Source organism: Helianthus annuus, chromosome 17 (genome assembly GCF_002127325.2).
Source record: "Helianthus annuus cultivar XRQ/B chromosome 17, HanXRQr2.0-SUNRISE, whole genome shotgun sequence".
Classification (NCBI taxonomy): domain Eukaryota; kingdom Viridiplantae; phylum Streptophyta; class Magnoliopsida; order Asterales; family Asteraceae; genus Helianthus; species Helianthus annuus.
Genome location: NC_035449.2, coordinates 78,251,848 through 78,279,773, shown reverse-complemented (window position 1 = coordinate 78,279,773; position 27,926 = coordinate 78,251,848). Strand labels below are relative to the sequence as shown.

At 33.9% G+C, this 27,926-nt stretch overlaps 1 long non-coding RNA gene across 1 annotated transcript; it reads left to right on the top strand.

Annotated features, from left to right (window-relative positions):
• The first annotated feature begins 8,577 nt into the window (after positions 1-8,577).
• LOC118489026 lies at positions 8,578-9,851 on the top strand. The gene is made up of 2 exons (XR_004885806.1): positions 8,578-8,987; positions 9,144-9,851. It is a non-coding gene; the product is annotated as an uncharacterized LOC118489026 (long non-coding RNA).
• The last annotated feature ends 18,075 nt before the right edge of the window (positions 9,852-27,926 follow it).

Below are 27,926 nucleotides of genomic sequence, written 5' to 3'. Positions count from 1 at the left end.
GGTCTTATGGACTATTACCTTAGATTATTGCCAAAAGTTCAATCATGGAAGTAAATGGACAAGTATATAAAAGTTTAAAAATTTTTGTCCTCTGGTCATCGGTTACGGACCGTATGGCCTTAGGCTTACGGTCCGCAAGGAGGTAACTGGCGATGTAAATCAGGTTCGGTTACGCACCGCATGGATTGTGACTTACGGTCCGTAAGATCCAAATATGGTCCGCAAGATGTTTAGCTTACGGTCCGTAAGCTTGTCGCTAGGCAGAATTTTGGACAGATGTATGTTCTTACCATTTAACCGACTCTAGGTGACTTGTTGCGAAACCATGGATCATTGGACGGTAAAAATAAACCACTAGGACACCTGGGGTGATCCTAGGGCCTCCAACAACAGCTGCAATGATCTTGGAACTTAGGAATTCACTATATAAGAGGCTTTAGTCTTGAGTTCATGAACACTTCTTTTGCAAACAATTTCAAATCATCTTCTGGAGCATTGCAAGGACAAGGAGAAGACTTTCAAGTGTAGAAAAGATTGCTTGGACCTGTAGTAAGCTCCTAATCACTTGCTTAGTCACTTTAATTAGCTTAATTATCTTGAAATCAAACTTGTCATAGTTTAGGTTTGACTTTTGCTTTAATCTTGTTTGGTCCAGCCACTGATCAAATTGAAAGTGGTTATGGAACCACCTTAGTATAGGTGATTTACCCTAAAAAGGGCATCTCCTAACTATCTCGTTTGACTAATCAATTGTCGGGTCAAAGTAGTTTGACAAAAACTCAAACTGGACAGAATGTTTTCAAATGATTAAAATTGATAAAGCAGAGGTCCTAAATATTATTTTAACATTCTAATGACTTGGTAATTAATATTTAAACATGTTTGATCAGTCCTAATCCTACAATTAATAGTCTAAGGTCAGTTTATAACCGAAAGTCGCAAAAGCTTGACTTTTGCTTTGACTTCCAGTTCTGACCCGTTCAAGCTTAATTCTTCCATGTTTTAAGCTTCCATTAGGACCACATTACTTAGTAGTATAACCCTCTGGAGCATGGTGCCTAATAGTTTGAATTATATGCTCTTGATCGTGATTATGCTTAATAATGCGTAAAATGCCCTCTTTGTATAAAACCGAGATTTTTAGAAATGTGAATGGACTAAAACCTTTGCTACTAATATTTAGACATGTCCCGAAAATTTGACATCAGTTTGAGGTCTAGAATGGGAGTTATGCTCAATAGCGTAATTAAGGAACTTTTTAGTATTTAAAAGGCATAATTAACATAAAGCCTATCAAAACCCGATTTTTAACACCAAACCTTTTACCTACTAATGTTAAATAATAGTTTGGGATTTTTGAAGATTTTATTTATTTTTAGGCTGAGCATAACATAGGATTTTAGCCTAATTTCGATTATTGTCGGTTTTACCCTTTTCACACATAAAATGAGTTTTACATAATTTTTCAATGCCAACCTTTTTGCTACTAATTCTATATGATAAATAGAATATTTTGAACCTTATAAACTGATAAAAAACTCAGATTTCCTATCTTAACCCGTATACCCCTTTAAATCGACTTCCAAGTGTTTTTAGCACCTAGTATGGGTCAAAACTATATTTGGCATATAAAACTCATTACCTACTGATGTTTTAAACTAATATATGTAATATTACAGTAAGCTAAAGTTTTTTAAACTCAGAAGTCTATTTTTGACCTTAAAAGCTTATGTAAATTTACCAAAATGCCCCTACAGTGCATAGTTGGTTATAAAAGGTATTTTTCTCATATGTTAAGCATCCTACTGATATAACCTATTAAAATACATGTTTTTACTAATTTAATCAGACCTGTAACTCAGTTTTACAAATAAACTCTTTTATGAGCATTAAAATTTTCAAAATGCCCTTATGGGACTTATTTTGGTTTAAATTGCTTTTTGGGCATACATGTTAATATGTTACTGATATATTAGCATATTTTGAGCATAATAATGATTAAGACCTGTATATAATTTAATTGGTTACCCGTTACCCATTTACGCGTTCGGATCGGTCTACGTGACTAGTTTACGTAAAATAACCGAAACGGGCTTAACCTTATCATTTGATTCTCATTTTCCAGAACGTATTTAGTTTACCCATATTATACAAGTATCCAAGCTTGTCGGGTCTAAATCACATTCTATTCCGGCCTTCGCTTAATCTAGCGTTTAGAACCGTAAGGTTTCCTTCTAGCTAGCCGGTCTAAGTCCTTGACTAATTAAAGACCCGTTAGCATCCTTATAGGCTAATTAAACCTTCTATACAGATTAATAGCTTCCGGTAAAAAGTGTCTTTCAAGAACCTTAGGAATTTACTGCTATCACCAGGTAAATATTTTTAACTTATTTTCCCTATACGGGCTTGGGATACGGTATATTAATACCGCTTGGTCGGGTATGGGATTATTTAGTCGGATTGTGATTTAATAAATCCGCATAACCCGCTTTAATCCGTATTGTTTGATAACATAAACATTTGGGGGTTAACGACCGTGTCCTGGATATCCTTGGCTCATTTAAGTTATTAATGGCCACGACCTATGCACGGGGTGCAGGCATGCACCTGACAGATGCAAATGCTAAATGTTGAATTACCCACAAGTTGGGATAACTCCTTTGTGGGTTCTATAAGTGGTGAGTCAGTTAATCATGTCCGGCTTTCAAACCGGCCCCACATGTATGACAAACCTGTAAAATTGTATACAAGATCTTAATAAAGATTGTCCCAAGTTATAAATGATTTGTGCCTTGTGCACATAAATCAATTTTCTTAAATGTTTTCAAAATGAGTCAGTTAAATTGTATTTACCAGTGTAAACTGACGTATTTTCCTAAAGATTGATTAACAGGTACTTCCCGAAATAGGCTGGAGCTATAGGGTGTTATAGAGGATCTTGCAAATCCAATAGATACCCGAAGTCTGTAGTTTTGTTTTCTTTGTATTTTATGATCCGCCTGTGGATCTTATTACATTCCTGTCTGTACATTCATAAACTCGAACGCTCAGACGTTATGGTTTGTAATAGCTTATTTTAACCAGCCTTCCGCTGTGCTATATTATTGTGTGTATTGACTATGATGATATCAATTACGTCACGATACTCCCCACCGGGCCCACCGGTAATACGTGGAATATTGGGGTGTGACAATCGGATAACAATGACAAATACAAAGTAAGCCTAATTCATATTGCCTCATCCATTTTGTTTTCGTTTAGTGGTCTAATGGTCATATTTTAATGTTTATTTATGAGTTAAGTTTTTCAGGTTCATCTAACATTTTCCAGAGTTGGAAAATTTAAATGTTCACTGGAAGGTAAATGTAAATTCAATTAGTTCATCTTAAATTTAATGTATTTAACTATATGTAATGGTACTTTCTTTTAGTGTGTGATTAACACTTACATTTTCTTTTATTTGTTTTAACCTTGATAAGGATCCATTGAATTATACGCACAGTGTAGAGGTAAAGTTATGTATTCTATGTTTTTTTTTTTGTATTTTATCAAATCTGATAGTTCTTTGTTCTAAATTACAGGAAAATGACGCAACTATAGAGATTATTGGTTTTTAAAGGCAACTCAGTTCTAACAACTTTCAACACGGGCGAGAAAGTAGTGAGGTAAAGTGCTTGGACATTTCATTTACATAGAAACATTATACTAATTACCTTATTATCTGAAATTCGTTAGTTTGTCAAAACAATCATACGAACAAGAACCATAATAAACATTAGAGTAATACCCAACCCAGTCCGGATCTTGCAAAAGTATATCATTTAAATATAACTATAATGCTCACACTAAAAAGGTTATTAAATTTTCAAAGTGCAGGCAATCAAGAATCATAACCGATCAACAACTTGATGGATACAAAAGTTGACAATAGGGTAGAGCGTTTTCCAGTGCTAGATCAGCAAACAACACCCAACAACACCACCACACTATGGCGCGGTTAGGGGGTGGGGCAGGTGGTTGGGGTTGGCCACAGCGTGGGTGCAGAGAAGGATTTAATGGGTTGGCTGTCCCTTTGTAGGATATATGCTTCATTTTTATTTTTTCAGATTTCAGGTGAAAAAGAAAGAATGTGAACTGAAAAAGAAAGAAGATAACAGGTTGAAGATAATGGGTGATTGGCCCTTGTACTTTTTATATTTTGTCATTTTTTCACATCTTGCTTACGTGTTCCTTCACCTTACCTCATTTTCACTTTAGCTTTGGTTATTTTATTCATTAAGTATTCTTTTAATTTATGTACCTTTATTTATTGAGTTTTAATGTATATTATCCCCTTAACGATAATAATTAATCAAACTGATTTTATTTTTATTTTAAATAAATTAAAATATTGAGTAAGTTATCATCATATATTATTTCATTTAGTACTGATTATGTCTTTTTTATATATCAGTTTGTCACAAATGTTCCTGTCAATTTTATTTATTATTAAATAACGATTACCTAATTATCAACCAAGCCTTGGTTCCTCCGGTTAACACAACAGGGGTTAATAGATGTAAGATTTTAAGTTAGTATGTATGACAATTCAAGAACAGTTGTAGTTACTAATCGCAATCAAATAAATAGTCATCATTATCTTAAATATAGACATATTTATTGATATTTTTAATAGTTGGATAAGAAGTTATTGTGATATTAAAAATATGCAGTGAGTTTGGATGGTGTTAATCATATATACCCGGATCGCAGACGGGTAAACTACTAGTTTTATGTGTTCCCGAGTTAGGAGGAAAAGAAAAGAAAGTAACAATTTTACCATTATAGCCTTTAAACTTACAACGTTTTAATTAGATATGAGGGCAATTTAGTAACTAATAATATTTTCTCTCCTAATATCTCTAATTTGGGAGGATGAATATATGAACAAATTTTCTTTCCTTTTCCCTCCCCTCCTATCCTTAAAAAACTCAGGAACATGGTTTTTTATATTTTCATCTCTTTTATTTCCCCTTCCCCTGCTAAATGAGACTCAGGAACAAAGTGTTTGAGATGTGTGAGGTCTTACCCTTACAAAATGAGGTAATTGAAATGTCAAAATTATTTGTGACTAGAACGAAAGTATTATATGCTATTTTCTATATAAGATCTAAAATTTTAGCGAGGAAATGTATGTGACAATTTGTCCTGATCCAAATTGGGGAGGGAGAATGGTAATTCCCAATTAATACGAGTTTTCATTAAATAAAAAAAAAATGGCAAAAAAAACCCTTCACAGATAAAGAGTAATTTTGGCATATGTTTTATAGCTAAAAGCAGATATGAAAGCGAAAAAATATTTCAATATTTATTTTTGCTCAAAGATATATATAGTAATTAAAAAAAAGTTAACTGAACATTAGGAAAAAATCTTTTATATACAAGTAGTGCTTTTAAAACAATTAATAATTTCTTCTATAATAAAGAAAAGTCTAACAAACGAAATTTCAATTTTTAGAGAAGGATCACAACGTGCTTAATACATTACACCACGTATGGTTAAAGAATTACAACTTTTAGCAATTGAAAAATGACATGACAAGTGTTTGCACCACAGTCACATGACCGGTCTAAATATCTTCTAAATAATGGGCATATATTATTTTCTACTTCAACATCATAAATTTTATTTATATTTGTTTAATAAATTTCTTTTAATATTAATATTAATTAATAACCAATATATAGATATCACTTATTTTTATCCTTATCTTTATCTAAAATTAAATAACTTCAATTTTACAAGTTAGACCCTTTATTTTTTTACTTTTAACCAAAAGTTTTTCAACTTTTTAAGTTTAATCCCAACTCTTTTTATTTTTAATTTGGTCCACCATACTTTTTATCTTTCCAAAGTTTTTCATTTCATTCTAAATTTTTTGAGTTAACGCACCGCAACTTGCGTGTGTGGTTCAACATTTTTTCGTATATTTTTTCCCGTTTAACTGGCCCGTCGCGTCACATCTATTTTTCTGCGTTTGACAAGTTCGTCCAACACGCGGGTCCTGGATGGACTTAGCTATTTTTTTCTATGTTTTATGAATCGGTTTAATTTCTCAGCAACGAGTGTGCGTGATTCAAAGATTTTACGTCTGCTTTTTACTCTGCGTTATTTTTTTTTCCATTTTTATGCATATTGTTTTTACGAGCTTTTCCGGTGTTGGTGGTCACTGACAATGGTATAGTATTGCTACTACTTAACACAATTTTATGACCATCGCTGCAACGCAGGGGCTAAATACTAGTTTGATTAATAATGAAACATTAGTTTGATATTAGTTATTTTATATTATTATATATAATAAAAAGAAAACCGTTTCTTCTTATTCAGAGTAAACATTTCTTTATTTTTCTTCTATGTGGTTTCCTGTCTGAAATAGAACTACCTTTTTGTTATATCTAATCTAACATTGTAGTTCACTTTCTAGTCTTATTCATCCCTAAAAATAGCCGTCGTCGCCGCCACCACCACCACCACCATACTCAATAAATCCTATCAATAGCACAACAAGGTAGGATTTGAGGAGGGTAAGATATAGACAGTCTTACCTCTACTCCGTAGGAATAGAGAGACTGCTTCCAATGAGACCCCTGGCTCGATAGTAGTTTTGTATCAAGCCTTGAACATAAGGCACATACACTCAGCAATTAAGACAAAGGTTTATTAGTGCATGTACTCCCTTGTCTTTCGCTTATCAACGCCACCACATGATGCATGATTAACCATTCCAAAAAATACGTATGTTGAATATTATTTGTTAGATGGAAGGACATTACGGTATTTTTAATAAACAATAATAAAATATTTTCATTGAGTTAAATGTTTGGTTGGTCCCTGTGGTTTTCAAAAATTGCAGACTTGGTCTCAGTGGTTTACTAATTACACGTGTAGTCCTAAAACTTGTCAAAAATGCACTAGGTTAGTCCCCAGCCCTAACATCAGTTAAATTTCTCAGTTAAGTCCATGTTAAATGACCAAAATACCCTTGCTTATTAACTCTCTTTATAATTTTTGTTTAGTTTTACTTCCATCATCATCTTCATCAGTACGACATTCTTGATGGGCATGCGATAAAATATGGGCTACGCATATAACTAGTAATCATTGCATTCCAAGACGCAACATTTCGTTCAGGCATTTCATCTAACAGTTTACGGGCATTATTAATCTGGCCATTTTCTGCATATGCAGTGAGCATAGCTGTTCAAGATACGACATTCTTGATGGGCATGCGATAAAATATGGTCTCTGCATCCTTAATGTTACCAGTTCGACCATGTTTGCTGATCTGGGAGTTCAAATGGATGAGGGGTTTGATTGCTTTGTCATCAAGGTTTATGGAAATTGATGAATATGAAGTTGATTGACTAAATTTGACTGAATTATTAGCAATCAATTTGTGAAGAAGGATGCAAGCTTGTTTTACTAATATGGCGGATTGCAACCCATGAGAAAGAAGAGGGGTTTAGATTTCAAATCTGCAGATGATGATGGTGATGAAGATGACTTGGTCCTACTGACGAAGATGATGATGGAAGTAAAACTAAACAAAAATTATAAAGAGAGTTAATAACCAAGGGTATTTTGGTCATTTAACATGGACTTAACTGAGAAATTTAACTGATGTTAGGGCTGGGGACCAACCGAGTGCATTTTTGACAAGTTTTAGGACCACGCGTGTAATTAGTAAACCACTGGGACCAAGTCTGCAATTTTTGAAAACCACAGGAACCAACCAAGCATTTAACTCTATTTTCATTTCTAACAAAGTTAGTAACAAAGAGGATAATGGTTAAAAGGTGAACCACAGTAGCATATGTGTAAAAAGATCCATTTTAAATGAAAGTGTTAAAACGGTCAAATCACATGAGTAAAAACGAACTTAACTTTTAAAACATTACGTCATATGGACACATGGTTCAAGCCTTCAAGATGCAAATGGAGCAAGAAGGGATGCAATTTTTGTTCGTCTGGTGAACTTGAACAAGAAGCAGATGTTGCAGACGAACAAGAGGTTTGGGTTATATGATTAAGGTTTGTTTTTAATTTTTGTTATTGATTTGTGAACTTATATGATGATTACCGCTAAAATATGAAATTCTTTTGAATTTTGATAAATGTTAATTATATGATTTTAGTTATTGATTTGTGAATTCTGATTTTGATTTTAGGTATGTAGGTTAATTATCATGGGAAAGCCGAAAACCATTTATTCTTGAGTAAATTACGTTTTTAGCCCCTGTGGTTGTATCAGTTTTACTATATTAGCCCAAAATAAGAATTTTTAACATATGTGCCCCCGTGGTCTCTATAACTAACTATTTTGACCCCTAAGTCTAACTCAACCCTAAACCCTGTTTAATTATTAGTCACATGACATACACATGATGGGTAAATTGGTAATTCCCCCCCCCCCCCCCCCCCCCCCCTTTAATTACTTTCTTTGTTTGTTTATATTTTTTTATCATTTACTTTTTATCAATTACTTTATAAAGAAAAAAACCTAGCTACTTTATCACTTCTTCTTATTCATTTTTTCAAGATTAAGTAATTTCTCCTCCTCTATGTTCTTCGTTACCAGAGGATAGGATGAACAGCCCGGAGACTGGTACGACGCTCTTACGGTGGCCCTGTTTGGATAAGGAACGAACGAAATCTAGAATATAAGACAATTATCCGTATTTTATTTTCATGACTCCCCATTTTGGATAAGGAACCAATGAACCTTCCATCTTTCCCCTTCCAATTGCCATCATCATATTCATTCCACCTTTTCAGTGCCCTCTGTTTTCTCAGATTCACACCAAAAATTCAACACTTTTACGGCTCCCATTAACCAGATCTAAACAGATTTCGTCGAGTGGTCTTACCCGATTCATATCTCAAATTAGTTGTCGATTCTGTTCGATTTGAATATTCGGCAAGTGGGATTGAGACCTTGTGGACAGTAAGTTAAATTATTTAAGAATTTACTTCTGGTTTTTGTCAGTATTAGGGATTGCCGATTGATTGTCTTTTGGCTTCAAATCTATATCTCTTTCATTCAATTACACAAAATAAAAATTATTTGAACAGATACTCAGATTAGTAAATTGATAAACAGAGTCAAGCCGAACAGATGGTGGGTTTGGATGCTTTATTTCTGGTTTGTTTTCAATCTTTTTGTATGAATTTCACAACTGGGTGTTTTTATTTTGGTTTAAATTAGGGTTCTTCCCTAATTTTATTTGAGTGTTTCAGTTTGTGTAATCCAGCAACTTTCTTATCGATTTTTGACCTGTGATTAAGTGATCTGTGTGGGATTAACTGTTCATTAATGGGGTCTGAGTGTTTGGCAGAAACTAGGTTTGATGATAATTATTGTTTTATTTTTTATAAAGTAATTAAAAGTAAAGGGGAAGGGAAATTACCAATTTACCCATTATGTGCATGTCATGTGACTAATAATTAACCAGGGTTTAGGGTTGAGTTAGACTCAGAGGCCAAAATAGTTAGTTATAGAGACCATGAGGGCACATATATTAAAAATTCTTATTTTGGGCTAATATAGTAAAACTCATATAACCACAGGGGCCAAAACGTAATTTACTCATTTATTCTTTTTTCGAAAGAAACACTAATGAACTTGAAGAAAGTCGTAATGAAAATCAAGAGGAAGAAAGTAAACGTCAGGCTGAGTTGCCGTTCTTTTTTTAGGTACTCATCCTTTCTCTCGCCTCTTCGTAAATATTTTAGGTCTTTGTTTGTTAAAAGCAATTGTTTTTATTTGTGTAATTAACGGTAATTTATATGATTGAAGACAACTTATATATCTAGAGTTTTTATTGTGAGACATAACCTGAAACTTATCGATTTTGATTTAAATTTTTTAAGCATTAGTGTGCTACATAATTCGTTTTTTGGTGTAAAATGACTTAAAGCCGATTCTTATTTTGTATCGACTAAGTTCTATTAGGGTGAGAGGGGTGATCCCCTCTAGATGAGTGGTAAACCCTCACCGGAGCCAATCAAATGCGTTCATGTCAAGTCCCCACCCCAACTCCTCTCATACACTCAATCATAAGGGGTGCTCCCCTCTAGGTGAGTGGTAAAAAAAATTCTTTAAAAAAAATGTGTGATTAGTGGGAATGAATGGGCCCCCACATGCAAACTCCCTCTCTTTCCTCATCCTTCCTCGGTGACTACTCAACGAAATCCCAATCAAACACTCACCTAATGTTGATGGCGGCGGTATTCCCCTTAGGTAAACTTGATCACCGAAGGCACTGCCCGCTACCCTTACGGACGTGGTTAACCAGTCTGCCGGTTGTCAACAAGGTTATTAACCGGTTTTTTAAGTTTGATCACTTCGGTAATAACTAATAAGCCACCAGCCCACCACGTCCGTGAACCCGGTTACATATTGTATAGCTATTGGGCCGATGATAAATAAACTGTGATTACCTCAGATCCCCAAATACAAAACAAGACCAAGTTGCAAACTAGGCCCAAATCGGTTATAATGTTATTAAATTCATCACCCACCTAGCCACGTGGCAATGGTTGAATGCACTTTTTTAGTAGTTCCCATTTAGGCATTTACCACACTTATGTTATATGCACGAGCAATAACGAATATAACAATAACCCGTTCTATGGAGACTCGAAACTATTTGTTGGTGGGAATAATTTGAATGGTTGAGATTAGAAATGGCTCAACACTTTTAGGGTTGTAAACCAATACTAAAACTAATGGTCCCTGAGGTTTATCAAAATTTTCGATTTCGTCTTTAGCTTTCCAAAAGTACACAGATGGTCCTCGTGGTTTGCAATTTATTACGTATTTAGTCCCTAACTTTTTTTAAAAGTACATAGATGGTCCCTGTGGTTTGCACCTTGTAACACATTTAGTCCCTAACTTAGAAATGCTAAAACCTTTAGATTTGTTTGTTAGGGACTAAACACGTTACAAAGTGCAAACTATAGAGACTATCCATATACTTTTGAACAGCTAGGGACCAAATTCAAAATTTTGGTAAACCAAAGGAACCATTCGTGTACTTTACAAATCAAATTTTTGATCATGGTGACAATATTCTCTATTAATGATGTCGAAGAAAGCAGCTATGCGTGTAATTAACCATCACTAGTGCTCTAGTGGTGACCACGGGTATTTAAGTTCCACCTATGGTGGGCCCGAGTGAGTTTTTCCCTCCAGGTCTCAAGTTTGAGTTTGGGCGATAGAGGTTTCTCATTGAGGGGTTTAAATTAGGGATCTATTGTGATGGTTAACTAAGAACAAGTATTTAGCAAAAAAAGAAAAAAAAAACATAATGTTAAGGTAGAAACTAGGGTAGAACAACTAAACAAGTTATAAATATTAAACAAAGAACAAAGGAAGAAGTCAAGAAATAGAACTTGGTCGATAACCTTCATCTTTTATCTAGCTTCAAATATAAACAACAGTCCGAACTAAACCGTAGCCCAAGGAGACAGTGAAGTTTCGAACCATAGTGTAGCTTAAGGAGACAGTGAAGTTTCAAACTAAATTTTCGATTACTCCTAACATGCCTGCCACTTCTGTCAACTGTGACGGATTCAAGATTTTTTTTCAGGAGGTTTCTTTTAATAGATTCTCACTATTTTTTCCAAATCATTGTTTCCACCAACTTTTTCAATCTTTTTTCCAAACCGAGGGGGTTCCTGCTAGGAACCCCTGGATCCGCCATTCTCTGTCAATTTTGAATTGAACTAGCAATCTTTACACCCCTAACTATACGTGTCCGATTTCTGTCTAATTAAGATTGATATTTTTCACCTTGAAATTTTCATATACGGCGAATCGACTTTCGATTACACTCTTCCATTAATTCATTTAGCTCAAACCCAGTTTAACTAAATAAACAAAGAATTAGAATATGGGTGTCCTAAAAAATTGAGGGCCTGAAAAGCTTGTTATATAACCAAGCCCTTTGAAACCCCATGTTACCCATATTTAGAAAAATAGATGAAAATATATCTAAAATCATGTGTACTGGTCTCGGAGTTACTCAAATAAATGTTTTAAAATCCGGTTTTTATATCGTACTATATTTGGCTTAGAAACAATTTGACCGGGTGTACCGGACGGTTCAACCGGTTCTACCGGACGGTTCAACCGGTACAACCGGCCGGTTTGAATCGGTTTTTAAAACATACTCAAACCACATGCACAACACCACCCACTCCCCATGTAAAATGCAATTCTGGGCTCCCCTTTGTGGTTTAGACCGAGTAAAAGTGAAAGAGAAGGTGAGTGGTTGGTTACTTTGTTAACCAATTCATATTTAAACCCACTAATTTCACTTGCCTCACTACTACACCATTTTACCCAATTTTCTGGCCTTCTTACCTTTTCATAAAACTATATTACCTTCCATAGTAAAATTGGCATTATAGTTAAAAAAAAACCCATGAATTAATCTCGAAATTATAACTGGAGAAAAACTTTAGGAAATTTGTCAATTATTGTGGAATAAATTGCGTTCAGTGAATGTGATATAACGTTATGTGCTTTATTGAAAAGTGTCACGGATTAAGATTTTTTCTAGGTTCGATTAAATCTTATGCGCGAGAATATACATTAGTTTAATTATATAAAAAAAGTTTGGAATATGCATCGGATGTTAAAGGTCGGTGTTTATGGTTTGGATTCGCTGATTTGAAAATTACCAACTTGCGTGGCTGGTTTGGTTTCCTTAAAACCAATCATTCAAATCAACTATACATAATTTGGTTGGTTTCGTCGACTTGAAAATTACCAAATTGATAGGGAATTTATATCTTCTAAATCTACTACTTGGTTGAGTAATAGTAGTAAATACAATAGGGATAATTGCATATAAATAGATATAGTGACATATCTATCAGTGCTATTTCTACGTTATTTAAGTCCTAAGCGTACTACGAAGTGAAGACCCTTTTCCAAAACATATAGAGATTAATAGAAAAATAAGTTGCTAAAGTTAACCTATGTTTAGTAATTAGTCCTAATTTTGCCCATAAATTTTCCTTCAATCCCGACAGACCCGACGCCATGAGTGATTACCGTTAGTGATAGCCGATAACCTAGAAAATCGAAAGAGCATGTTGCGATAGGAGGTAGGAGCGATGACTGCGGCTCAATTTTAGGGATTTTTGGCGCTGATTCACGGAATTCGGATGAGGTCGAGTGGTAGATGGTTGCTACAGATTGCGGTTATGTCTGTGGTTTAATTTCGAAACTTGGTCTTGAACGTGGGCCTTTTTTCTTAAACAATTTTTATCTGTGTAACTTTATTAAAAAATAACATGGTTTAGTTTTGCTTTTTATTTGAACCTGATACATATACAATATATAAAACTTTACTAAAAGTTGGAGGCCCTTGATTTTTGGTGGCCCTAGGCCTTTGCCTAGATTGGTAAGCTTAACGGGTCGGCCATGATATCTATATCTATATAATATAATAAATAAGACGGATTTGCGACACTTGACATGTTGTGGTGGAATCTTAAGGTGATTTGAGAGGGAATGCATATGAGCAACTCTCTATAAGATTTATTTTTGAAAATTTTATTTTTGGACAATATTAATTTATTGATTCTGTTTCTAAAATGCTGAAACATAACATGATTTTTTCCATATTGAGATCATAGTATCTCTTTTCGACGAACACTCTCTCATTCGTTTCTCTCCCTAACCTAATTTCTCTTCATTGATCCACTGTTTGATCATTATTTATGTTTGTGTATGTGATAGATTATATGTAGATTCTCTATTTATATATTATTTGATTAACACTGTTTCTTCTTCTTTCTTTTAGATCCGACCAAGAAGATTACAGACATGTGTTATATTTGTGATGTTTGTGTATCATGTGATGTTAATATATGTGACAACCCGAGATTCCAAGGTCTTTCCTATTCACATCACTGACTTTACAATTTGATTTACATGGCGCCGTGTGTAGTTCATCTGAATGATTTATGTGTTATGTGTAATGATTGGTTGATAATTGTGTACTATTAAATTTAAATTATTTAAGGTTTGCTAATATAGTTCTTCGCCACAAGATTCCTTCGACAAAAAAAGGAGTTCTTCGCCACCCTTAGTCTTGACGAAAAACCAGGGGGTTTTTTGCCGAGCACGTATTTCGCCGAGAAAGGGCCTTCGGCCCAGTATAATTCGCGGCCCAACTGTGTGTTGTATAACTTCTTGTATTGTAATTAGTTGCCATAAAAACAAAACCCTAAGTCCTTTCTTCCTGTTCTCTGTGTGACGGCAGTCAGGGAATCACAAAGCTTTGCTATCTCGATTTGTCTAAACACTTTTGTATCACGGTTAGTGATTATATGTGATTTCTGTTAACCACTCTCAGTTCTATGTGATTTTGTACGGATTGTGACAAAAATTATGAGATTGTGTGACAACATGAGTAGGAATTAGAATGCATGCTAGAACCGTAGAGGAACTCGTTAAGGGAAACGATTGAATTGATTGAGATTGTGACATAATGAACGATCTTCTGTTACAAATGTTGGCATTGTTGTGATTCGGTGATTGACTGATTGATCTATTGTTGATTTATTTGATAATTAGGGTTGTGAGTTTCAATGATTAGAATTATGTGTGTGAATTGGAAACTGTTATGATGATGGTTCGTATTAGGGTTTGTTAGATTATGCGTAGTAACCGTCGTTTGATCCAAGGTTTATGTTGAAAATGTGTAACTGATGTTTGTGTAACTGATCTTGACGAAACATAGAAACACTTCGTTAAAATCCTGTATCGACGAAGGATGGGTATTTCGTCGGAGTTGTTTATGACGAAAGATGGGTATTTCGTCGGGGATGTTTATGACGAAAGATAGGGAACTTTCGTCGGAGGGGTTCTTCGCCGAAGGGAAAAACAGATTGGGCATGGGCTTTGGTAGATAGCCCAGTTAATTGTTGTGTGCTATTGTATGTTATACATAGGACGTGAACACATGTGTGAACTAAGTATATGCTATGTAATGTACAGTGATGCTTGTGATAAATGTGATCCTTGAAATACGTGAGTTAATTGATAAATCCTAAAACTGATTGTTATTGGTAACCACAATAGGGTTGGTTGACTAACTGGACGAGTAATTAAACCTACCGAGCAAATCAAAGGTGAGTTCATTCCTCTTGAGCATGCGTCCTGGTGGTTGGGACAGTCATTGGGTATCCCTGAGAGGGATAGGTTTTTGGGTAAATCAAATGGGTATTCCTGAGAGGAATACGTCTTGTGGGTAAAATTTGGAATGTTGGATAATACACTCATCCTATCACCTTTAAGTCCCATCTTGTTTGTTACCTGAGAGGTAACAGAGTATTAGTTGGTAGCGCTATCTAGGTTTGGCACCTCACCCTGTACCTGAGAGGACGGGTGTGAACTAATAACTCAGTCATGCCCAATGCTTTGATAGGAGCATTGGGGAAAGGGCAAAATAATTCAGGAGCCGTCTTGTATTCGAGGTGTTCTCAACATTGTAATCAATGAACTGAACTAAACACTTGGTAACTAACATTTTCGTAAAACTATGAACTGACCAGCGTTGTCTGATACACTTGTTGCATGCTCGTAGGTCGTTAGATGCTTTGGATGAGGAACTTGCTATCTGGATGGCTGTAGTGGTCATGGGTCGCATTGCTTGGATATGCATGTCTTGTTTACTGAATTCATATACATTGGGTTTTGAACTATTTAAATAATGAATTACTATTTGCTTCCGCTGATACTATTTAACTTGCAATATGTTTTATGAATGTTTTACTTAATGAATGAGAATTTTGTTAAACATCTTATGGTTAGTTCAATGTGATTGGTGGCTAGATCCTGGTACGTCACACGCCTAGCGGGGTTAGCGCATGTGGTATTTTGGGGGTGTGACAATAGAAGTTATTGGCGTTTAATTTTTATCCTGTTTTGTTTTGTATTACCTAAATCATAACCAACCTATTCAGCGTCATCTTCTTGATTTGGCTAACAAGATCAAAGGTATTTGGTTTGTGTTTGATGTTTATGTATTCTTCTTTGTTAATCGAAGTTAATATAATGGTTTTTATTATATTGAAAGCCTAAATGGACATAACAATTGATAGATATTCTTCAGTCGAGCTAATATGTTGGTTGTAAGTTCTTCATGTTTGTTGTTTATGTATTATCTTTATTAGTTCAAGTTAATAACGTTTCTCTTATTTTGATTTGTATTCAAGCCCTAATCGATGTCACTATTCACAGATACGACTATTATTCGATCAGTTTAAAGGTGTGTTATTGTTTTTTTTTTTAATTTTGACCGGTTTATGTTTGGCGTCCATGTAACATGATCATATGATTTTAGCATAACAAAAGGTTTTGTGATATGAACTGTTTAATTGTTTACATGTTTTTTTTTTTTTTTTATAAATGATGGTTTCTGTTATTAATATTTGTTTTTTTTATTCTCCAGTTTTTTAGTTTGGCAAACTCTAAAAGAAGTAAAAAAAACTGATCTTATGTATTTAGTTATGGTTTTTACTACTAACAACAATATTGATGTCTTAGATCGTTCAAATTTTCATCAATGTTTTAAAGATTGTTTTATGTTTTAAATATATTTTCTATTTTGAAATGTATGTTTATTATTTTTGAACAAATTCAAAAAATAATAACATTGTTATTAATTTAGTTATCTATAATTTTGAAAATATGTTTATTTATGGACAATTTCTTTGCTTGTAAATCTGTTTCAATCATTCTTTTATATCTATTTAACATTTATTAACTTCCAAATTTAAGAAAGTTACAAAACCAACTTATATTCTTTGACTAATTTTGAATCTATGAAATCTCATTAAGAAGATAATTTAATTAAAGAACTAATAAATACCAATCAATTATTATTAATTAAGCCGAATTACCAATTAACAATACCATATTCAGTTACGTATATATTTTAAATTTTAAATTTTGAAATTTGAAATATGTTTATTTATAACGGATTTCAAAATTAATTTCAATATTTCTTTAATTTTTAATTACCATTTATTAACTTCATAACTTAACAACCTTATAACCAAAACATATTTTATTTGTTTATTGTCGAATATAAAAGATGTAATTATGGTGGTAGTATAACTATGGAGTAAATTAAGACCAACCAAGTTATTATTTTACTGACTTTTAATTTTAAAACATATATGTTCACTTGGTACCGTCAACATTTACAAATGTACCATATTTAAACGATTCATGTTATTAGTATTTATTGAAGTGTATTTTTTTTTTGTTTTATTGTTTGTTATATTAAATATTGATGATATTTAAATTAATTCCATTTAACGTAGGTAAACATGCTGTCTCTAACACACTTGTTGTTAGTAGATTTTCATCAACTCTGATCTAGAAGAAATTAATTCATTTGAAACAAGGTATACATTTTTTTTCTTTTTTCTTATTGCTTATACTTTTTATTTATGATGCCTTTTAATTGGTAAAATTTATGTTTAAGTAAAAGAAGGTCTTTGTTATTGTGACAATTTCTGTCATTCTCATCGATAAGATATGTTATTATAATTGTTGCAATCTTTGTAAATCAAGTGTCAAGGAAACATTTGAAACAATTGAAAAGGATGATGGTTCAGCTGATGCTTCGCTGATTTTAGAATTTTGAGCAATTGTAGGATGCTTACGTTCACATTTCAAAATTGGTATTGTTATTTCACAAAATTTGAGTGTTCTTAGTTAAAAAGTATACAACATGATGATAATGCATTATATTAAGAATATTAAGGTGTAAGCTTTTGACATATAACCATTACCCTATATAGTTTTGATACGAAAGTTGACTTCTAAAGTCAACTTACACACATTTTGAAAAGAAAAAAATGTTGTTAAACTTTTATCTTCAACCAATTAATATATCTTCGACCAATTAATATATTTTTATCATCACGTCGTACATTTTTATGAATAAAAATAGATTTGTCTTTTCCTAAATTTAAATAATATAACCTGTGAAGTTCACGGGTGATAACATATCATTTACAAAGTAAACTCTTTCGATTAGTTTGGTTGGGTCACAAGTATTTTTTCCTACTTTTAGTGTCTATGCATGAAATTTAAATAAATTTGTTACAACAACGAGACATTGCAACCATACAAAAATAGAATTTAGACTTGTGTATTGATTTATAAAATTATATTGTTTTCAAATTGTATTTGTATATGTAGATTTATAATTGTAACACTTATCATATACTTTCATTATTACATGTAAGATGTAAGGTATAATAATTTATTATAAGAAGTATGTACAAATAATTTATTGCATCATTTCTAGTACCTAAATCTATGTAATACACAGGTGAATGAATAATGTTCGATTAATAGTGCATATTCTTGATCTCTAACATAATAATAATAACTAGTATTTTTGACATCGCGCGTTGCGGCGAAACCGAACAAATGATAATGTAAAACAAACGTAATTTAAAAATAAAACATGTTGTTTAGAAAGGCAAACCATTAGAACTGTTTAGTTTCTCATCGTACCGTTTTATAATACCAAATAAATACTTTATTTTGCATATAGCTTCGTTTTTTAACAAAACTTATAACGAAATGTCAGGGAAATAATCAAACACAACTACGTACTTAAGTTTTTAGAAATAAAGTTATAAACTTCAATTATTAAAGAAGTATCAAATTAATCGATAAATTAATATATATTCTAAAAAAAGAAAAAAAAGAATTATTAAAAAATATTAAAAGAAATATATGTTTTTCAAAAAAGAAAAAAAGTTGAAAATATATTATTAAAAGTAAATATAATAATAAACTATTATAATACATTAAATAAAAAAATAATTAGAAGCTATATATTCTTATAAAAATAAAGTTACTATTCATGGTTCTTGATCAAGTGTATATACAAATTGCCTTTTATATATATATAAGTAAAAGTTATAAAGGTAGGAATGAACAAATAATACTGGGTACCGATACCTAATGAACCAAACCATTTTTTTGTACCAATTCGGCACCCGTTATTTACTTTTGATCCGATATGGTACCGTACTAAACACTTTCGGAACCGAAACCCTGTTTCGGCATCGATAATAATTTTAATAGAACCGACACCAGTATCGACATTGGTATGTTAAGATGACAATACTAATTATTATGTAATAACAAAAAAATCATTAATATCAAAAAATATCATTAACTACATATAAATACATTTAGTTTGAATTAGAAAAGAAAAAAAAATTGTTAAATTAAATAAAAATAGTCAACCAAGTATTTTGTTAGCCTTACTGGTTGAAGGCTTCTTGTTATAGTTGAAGTTGATGGACCGATTCTTAATATTGGAAGCATTTTTGCTTTTGCCAAATAAAAAAACTAAGCAATAAAACCGGTAGAGTTCAGAATTTGAACCTAGGAGCTAAAGGTTATAAGAAAGGTTCTTTTCCATCAGAGCACCAAACTTGATTGTTATAAAAATCTCTATCAACCTTTATATAAAAGAAAATAAAGCAAGTAAAAGATAAAAACAAACAACTGTTCATCATCCCTCACCACTAATATATCATAATAATAATAATAATAATAATAATAATAATAATAATAATAATAATAATAATAAATAATGTAATATTAACTTTCAATAATTACTATTTCTTTGTTATATAATATACTTATTTTCTCACACATTGTACATTTTGAATAAATGTTACATTTTTTGTGTTCATTCCTTTTACCCTTTCAATGGTTGCAATGTTGATGAAAAAAAAAAACATGAAAATGTTTTTAACGACATCAATTTTTGTGCAAGTCTTGCTGTCACTTTAGCTTTTGATAGCCCTCAGAGTGCGTTATCCACAAAGAATTATTATATTAATAGGAAACCATGAAAGTCGCCACACTTTATTACTGTGAATCCCTATTATATATTTTATGTCGGTGTTTCTAACTCTAATTATAACATTTTTCGTTGTCACATGATAACTTTTTCTTAATAGTTTGTCTAATAAAAAATCGTCGATGTGGTTTATACTAATTTGGTGGACACTCTGTAAAAATTGTTGTTTTTGTATTATGTTTGGGTGGCTATAGGTAGTCTTTTTATTTTACATTTGTTGTATACATAAATTAAATCGTCCACCCGTAAGTATTCACGAGGGATAACCTAGTAAATAATATAACTAATACAAATAAATATAGTGACATATAAATAAATATAACTAGAGGATTTCCTATGCATGTTGCACTTGAAATTCGAACGATAATGGTTTAGTCATTATGATATTGGCATGATATTGTTACAGGTACCAATATTGTTCGGTCAGAATTGATTTGGTTTGTCACGACACATGAACGTTACTGACACAAGCTCTAGCTTACGATATAAAAACACTCTACTTGAATACAACTCCACCCTCAATATTATTCGGCCGGAATCAGAATTAATTTATACCGAAAACCATAAAAACAAAAAATGGAACCGCTACCGAAGTTATTTGGATGGTATTGGTTCAGTTTGTGACATTAAATAAAAAAAAAACTATGTCTGGTCCGTTCAATTTTAAATAAAGCTTTTCTTGGAACGCAGAAAAAAATAAGTACATCTCAACGGTATATTTGAAATTCCATAAAAGATTACATTATACAATCAGAATAACAAAATATAATAAATGTGCGGTAGCTTTGATAACATGTACACTTGTGTTTTAATTTCTTGTACATTACCACTCACAATACGATTTTGTTTTTTTTAACGGCAAACTAACCTACTCTTATATACTCATATACATATGCTTTGTAGGATTTAAACCCCTAGATATAGAAGATGTAAGTTAACCTACTCCTAAATATTCCTATACATGTTCCTTGTGACATAAATATACTAGTTAACTATCTTATTTTTAAGTGTAACTAGAGGTAAGGTAAGCTCGTGTTTTGTTAATGCATATTCTATGTGTCCGCCACTGTGAGAATATGCTAGATAGAGCGTGTGTTGAATATTGTTTTGATGAGAGTTAGATTATTCGGTTTTGTAAAGTCTAGTTCCTTTCATACGAATTAGCCAGTTCGTACGAATGGGCACATGATTCACTTCACATGAATGAGGGAATGTCCATTCGTAGGAAGGGCCAGTATCTCATCCACACGGAACAATCTGCCTATATATAGGAGTGTTGGATGAGAGCTGAAGAGAATTTTTGGAGTTCCCAGAGGGAAAATGCTGGAAAAATTTTTTCTTTAGCTTGTAAAAGATGTATACTCTTTCGGAATGAATACAATCCTTCTACTTATACTCAATTCTTAATAATATTCAACCGAATTAGTTCTATTCTATCCAAACTTCCGTCTAAACCCACCGGATCCTGAACTCTCAATTGGTATCAGAGATACGGTACCGATTCAATCGATCTAACAGTTTTTTGAATCACACACGCTCATGAATTATGGGTTATTATGGGTTTTTAGACGTAAATCATCAAATTGAAGGTCAATCCGCCGGGGGCTTCAGAGAACAGATATGATGATGCGATCACAGAATGGTGAAGATAATGGGGTACTCATGATACCCATGCAGAATGTTTATCATCTGGGTTAAGTGACTATTAATGGGCCAAACCGAAAAATCCGCAGTTGATGAAAAATGGACTTTTGTGGAACAAAATGTCATATTAGAGTTTTTCAGAGATAAGGGAGGACTGAATTGCCAGATTTGAGGGGAAATTCAGTTATATGTTTTAGAGAGTTCAGAATTTGCAAAAATGAGGGGAATAAAAATTTCACCGGAATATACTGAAATTTCGGCATTTTTGAAATTCAGACGTGCAATAGTATTCGGGTGGTTTCGACTTCAGATTGTCTGGGGATGCATAGGATCTGGATTCGTTAGTTCATGATCATAGAAAGTTCAGATTTTACAGATCAGGGTCAGATTGATGTCTTAGGCTTTGAGTCCCGGATCTTCGTCAAGCCGGTTAGCAGGATTAGCGTCAGGAGATGCATCAGTATTGTTGATACTTAAAAGATATCACAGCTTTGTGATTGCCTAAAGTGTCAGAATGGTTAATCTTCGACCAAAGGAATTGTTTTCCGGACTAACCGCCGGGGAATACAATCCTTCTGCTTCTACTCCGTTCTTAATAAATTTCTACCGAATTAGTTCTTGTCTACCCAAACTTCCGTCTAAACCCGTCGGATCCTAGACTCTCAATTGGTATTTGAGCTACGGTACCAATTTAATTGATCTAATAGTTGATTGAATCACCTACGATCATGGATTATGGGTTTTTATGGGTTTTAGACATAAAACATCAAATAAATGGTCAATTAACGAACAATTCACGAACAAAAAGTAAAATTGAAACCATAGGATTGTTTAGAAATAAATTCCGACCATATCTGTGGAAGAATCATCATGAAATCGCAGAAATAAAGATTTTAGATTGAAATTGTGATCAGTAGTGTTCGAATGAACGAAACCTTGTTCGCATGAAGGGATCACGTTCGCACGAAGACATCTTATTCGTTCTAAAATCATCTTGTTCGTACGAATGGACCTAATTCAGTCGCGTGAGAGTTAAATGCCTAAAAAAGTGATCGCAGTGATGAGACGAGTGTCAAGAAAAAAATTGGTGATTAAATTTTTCTCGAGATTTTAACGATAAATACGGGTTGGTCGGGGACACCGTGGGGGGCTTCAGAGAACAGATATGATGATACGATCACAGAGTAGTGAAGATATTGGTGTAGTCATTGATACATATGCAAAATGTTTACCATTTGGTATAGTAACTATTAATGGGCATTAAAGAAAAATCCGCATTGATGAAAAACTGACTTTTGTGGAGCAAAATGACCAATTTTCCGCATAGTAGAGTTTTCCAGTGATAATAGTGGACTGAATTTGCCAAGTTCAAGGGGGAAATTCAGTGATGAGATTAGAGGAGTCAGAATTTACAAAAATGAGGGGGAGTAAAAATTTCATTAGAATATATTGAAATTCCAGCATTTTTGAAATTCAGACGTGCAACAGTATTCGGGTGGTTTTCCGACTTCAGATTGTCCAGGGATGCATTTGATCTGGATTCGTTAGTTTGTGGTCATAGGAAGTTCAGATTCTTTAGATTGTGATCAGATTGATGACTTAGGGTTTGAGTCCCGAGTCTTCGTCAAGCCGGTCAGTAGGATTAGCGTCAGGAGATGCATTAGTATTGTCGATACTTAAAAGATATCACAGTTTTGTGATAGTCTACAGTGTCAGAATGGTTAATCTTCAAGCAGATGAATTGTTTTTGGACTAACCGCCGGTAAATGACGATGTTTGTTGATTAAGTTACTGCCGAACTAACAGAGAAGATTATACATCTGTTATCGTGACTGAAGAGGGAAAATGTGAATCTGATTGTGGGAGAATGTTTCTAAGATCTGAATGTGTTACAAGATGATTTGTTGCCCGATGAAGATTTGCTGATTGTGGAGATTACCGTTACACTGATCAATCATTCAGGAGTGTGCTTAAGATGATTATAGGAAACGAGATTTCAGATTTTCGTAGGTATTCATAGACTTGAAGTTCACCGGTGTGGTGATTCGAAGTTTCTATCAATTGTCGGTGGGGTTTTTTGAAGATTAAAAGATTAAGCTGAAGTGGTAAATCAAAAACCAAACATGTAGGTGGTTAATGTCGAAACAGAGAAGCTGCATTTATTAGTTTCAAGTTGATGATTATTCATGAAGATTGCAGTACAGCAAATCGGAGGAGGTCGGGAACCGTGCAAACAAAGACCAGAAGATTCATTTCAGAGGGAATTTGTGCATAATGAAATTGATGCAAGCCCGAATCATCAATCAGGGGGGAATTATCTGAAGATATCAAATACTTGATTGAAGTTTCAAATATTCAAACACGGCTCTCATTTTCAAAGATCAAGATTCGACAGTGACGTACAAAGGGAAATTGTTAGTGCATATTCTGTGTGTCTGCCCCTGTGCGAATTGGCTAGATATAGTGTGCGTTGCATATTGTATAGATGCGTGTTAGAATGTTTTGTATTGAAAAGTTTCCTTCGCACGAAGGAGTCCTTCGTACAAAGGGACACAGTCAGTTCGCACGAATGAAGTTAGTCCATTCGCACAAGCCTCACTCGCACAGGTTAGTATGCCTATAAATAGGAGTTGTGAGTGAGAGCCGAGGAAAAGTTTTGGTGTTCCCAGAAGGGAAATATTGGATAAATTTTTTCTCCAGCTTGTAAATGATGTAAACTCTTTTGGTATGAATACAATCCTTTTGCTTCTACTCCGTTCTTAATAATATTCTACCGAGTTAGTTCTTGTCTACCCAAACTTCCGTCTAAACCCGCCAGATCTTAGACTCTCAATTGGTATCTGAGCTACGGTAACAATTCAATCGATCTAACATTCGATTGAATCAGCTACGTTCATGGATTATGGGGTTTTATGGGTTTTAGATGTAAAACATCAAATAAATGGTCAATTCACGGACAAAAAGTAAAATTGAAACCAAAGGATTGTTTAGAAATAAATTCCGACCATATTTGTGAAAGAATCATCATGAAATTGCAGAAACAAAGATTTTAGATTGAAAAATGTGATCGGCAGCTTTCGAACGAACGAAACCTCATTCGCACGAAGGGATCACGTTCGCACGAAGACATCTTATTGTTGGTGCATCCGTCTGTCGTCTTCGTCTTGAATCGAGTCTTGTATAGAATGTACTAGATCAGGGCACGAAAATCGAGAATTATGAATTAAGAAGTGATTCCGCTCGAAATGACAACTTATCATTTCAAGCGAAATCAAACAAGTTTCTTATTCCGCTCGAGATGTTAATGGTTGATTCCGCTCGAAAGGTTGTCTCTGATTCCGCTTGAATGTGTTCAAGCGAAATCAGGAAGTCTATATATAGGTGTTGTTCGAGAGAAATCATTATTAGTCGTATCAGTTGTTCCGGTTTTGCCACGAAGTGCTGCCGAAGTGTTGACTCGTTGTAAACATCATTCTAATCAATCATATCGACAGTTAAAGTAATCTGTGCACTGGAGTGACCTCAAAATGTCTGTTTCCGCCTTTCATTTTGAGTAAAACTCTTCTGATCGACTCGTTCGGGTCTGAAAACGATCCTACAAGTGGTATCAGAGCTCAGGAAGAAGAGTTCTATAAAATTCAGCTGCCAATTCTGTTTCTACATCTTTCTTTTTCTAAAATCAAAACTTTTTACGGTTAAAATCAGCTCAAATTCACACAGTGCACTCGGATTTACATATTAACAAAGCCTTAAAAGTTTCAAGTTAAAACTCAATCTAAAACTGATATTTTTAGCTATTCTGCTTGAAAATGTTTGGTTGAATGATGACGTCACAATGATTCCGCTCCAAATCGGCATTCCGCTTGAAATATCTTCTGGTTTCGCTTGAGAATTGAGATTCCGCTTGGAAAGTATTGTGTTGATTTCACTTCAACGTGTTGAGTTATTCCGCTCCAAATTACTTAGTGATCCCGCTTGAAAAATCTTGGTGATTCCGCTCGAACCAATGTTTTGCTTGAACAAGTGTTATCTGATTCCGCTTGAATCAGTGGTTCTGGTTTTATTCAGTGTTTTCGCTTGAATTGTGAATCTGTTTGAAACTTGGTATTTCGCATGAAAGGACTGTTTGAGAATTTCTCGAAAACCGAATCATGGACGAGGATTTTTATAATGCCTTTGCTACCCCGATCACAGTTGCTCAGCAAACGATGTTGGAAAACGAAACGGGAACTATGCAAAAACCACCCAAACTCATGAACATTGAGGAGTATAAAAGTTGGGAAGAACGTTTTGAGAACTGGGTGCAAGCTAATTACTTGGATGCTTGGGAATGCATTGAAACAAAATACGTTAGACCAATTAATGACGATGAAGATGTGAAACCTATCAAAGATCTTAGTCCCGATGAGAAAAAGAAATACAAAAACGAAAAGATGATGATTAGCTTACTGCAACAGGCAGTCAAAGAGGATATCATGGTTTTACTGCAACACTCTGGGAGTGCTTATTCGATTTGGAAAGCGTTGCGATGTAAGTTTGTTGGAAGCCAAGAAATGATCAAAAACAAGAAATCACTTTTGAAAAAAGAGTTTGATTTATTTCGTGGTTTGAAAAACGAAAGCACAAAGGAGATAATTGAAAGATTCTGCAATTTATTGGTGAACATGAAGAGGGCTAGTAGCACCAAAGAGAATGAGGAGTTGATTGAAAAACTAGCTGATGCATTGCCGCATGAGATCTGGGGTACATACTTGATGATGCTAAGAAACAAAAAGGGTTTCAACAATCTAACACTGAGCAAGTTTATTGAAAAGATTGAGGCTCAAGAAATGGAACGGATAAAGATTTCAAGAATGAAAGTGTTTGATGGTGAACAAGACATCGGGTTGTACTACAAATCAGGGTTGAATGATAAAACAACCAACATGTCACCAAAAGTTGAAACTGCATTCAATGCAAAGAACTCATCTGGAAGTTCATCCAAAGGATCAAACAGTAACACAAGTTTCTCATCGTTTCCATCATTTGATCCGAATGTTTCAACAACAAGAAATGGCAAAAAGCTTCAATGCAATATTGTGTTGAATATTGAAAATCATCAGGAATATTCTGAGGAGTTAGCCAAAAGCCATATGTCTTTGTTGGGAACTATTTTGGAATCTTATGGTAGTTTTGTTGCAGGTCGAATCGGGAATCCAATGCTTACTAAGGAAGATTACGACCAGATCGATGCTGAGGAAATGGAGCTGATGGACATAAAGTGGTGCTTGGCTAGCGTATTGAGGAGAGCTGAGAAATTCAAGCAGATCACAGGAAGAGATGATCTTCGTGAGGCTAACATTTCTACTTTAGGTTTTGACAAATCTAAAGTCACTTGTTTTCGTTGCAGGGAAAAAGGACACTTCAAGAGGGAGTGTACCAATCGCGAAGCAAGTGGAGCTCAGAATCCTTTCAACAACAATGATTACTACAGGAAGGCCATTTAGCATCAAGTTGCCCAACAACCACCTCAACAACATCAACATCAGGCACAAACTGCACATGGAAGAAATGTGATAGAAGATTCATCAAAGAGAGCTTGTGTTGTGAATCAAAGTGAACAGAAGCCATCAACAGGGTTCAACTGGGATAAATATATTCCAACTGATGCTAAAGCATGTGTGATTGATCAAGATGATGAAAAGTTACCTGAAGGGTTTAGCTGCGAGAATTTTACTTGGGATGATTATATTCCTGATCAAGCTCCTGTTCACACAGCTTTTGTTGCCCGAGTTGAAGAAGATAGTGATGATGATACTGAGTATTATGCAAGAAGAATGGAAGAACATCTGAAAGCGACAGTGAAGATGAGAAAGCTAAGCAGAAGAAAAAGAAGATCAAGACACCAATGAGCAGTGATGATGAAGCTCCGGTGGTGAAAAGAAAAGTTAAAGAAGTTCCGAAGTTCAAAATTAGTGAAGAGGTTATTGCCAAAGAGATTCTTGTGAACTGTGAAACTTGTGAGATCATGAAAAAGAAAAACAGTGAGTTGATCAACAACATGAACAGGTTGAAGGAATCTTACGATGTGCTGAACAAAGCAATGAACATGTATAATGACACAAGTGAAGAACAGGCATCTGCTATGAAAACTCTTCAAGGAGCATTCATGACGAAGCAAAAAGTTGTGAATAACTACATTGAAAAGTGTGCTGTTCTTGAACAGAAACTGGAGTTGCAAAGAATTGAGACTGAGAGAGTAAATCGTTTGTTGAAAAGTTACTCATGTACTTCTTATGTCATTGACAGGATCTATCCAACTGTTGAGGGCATGA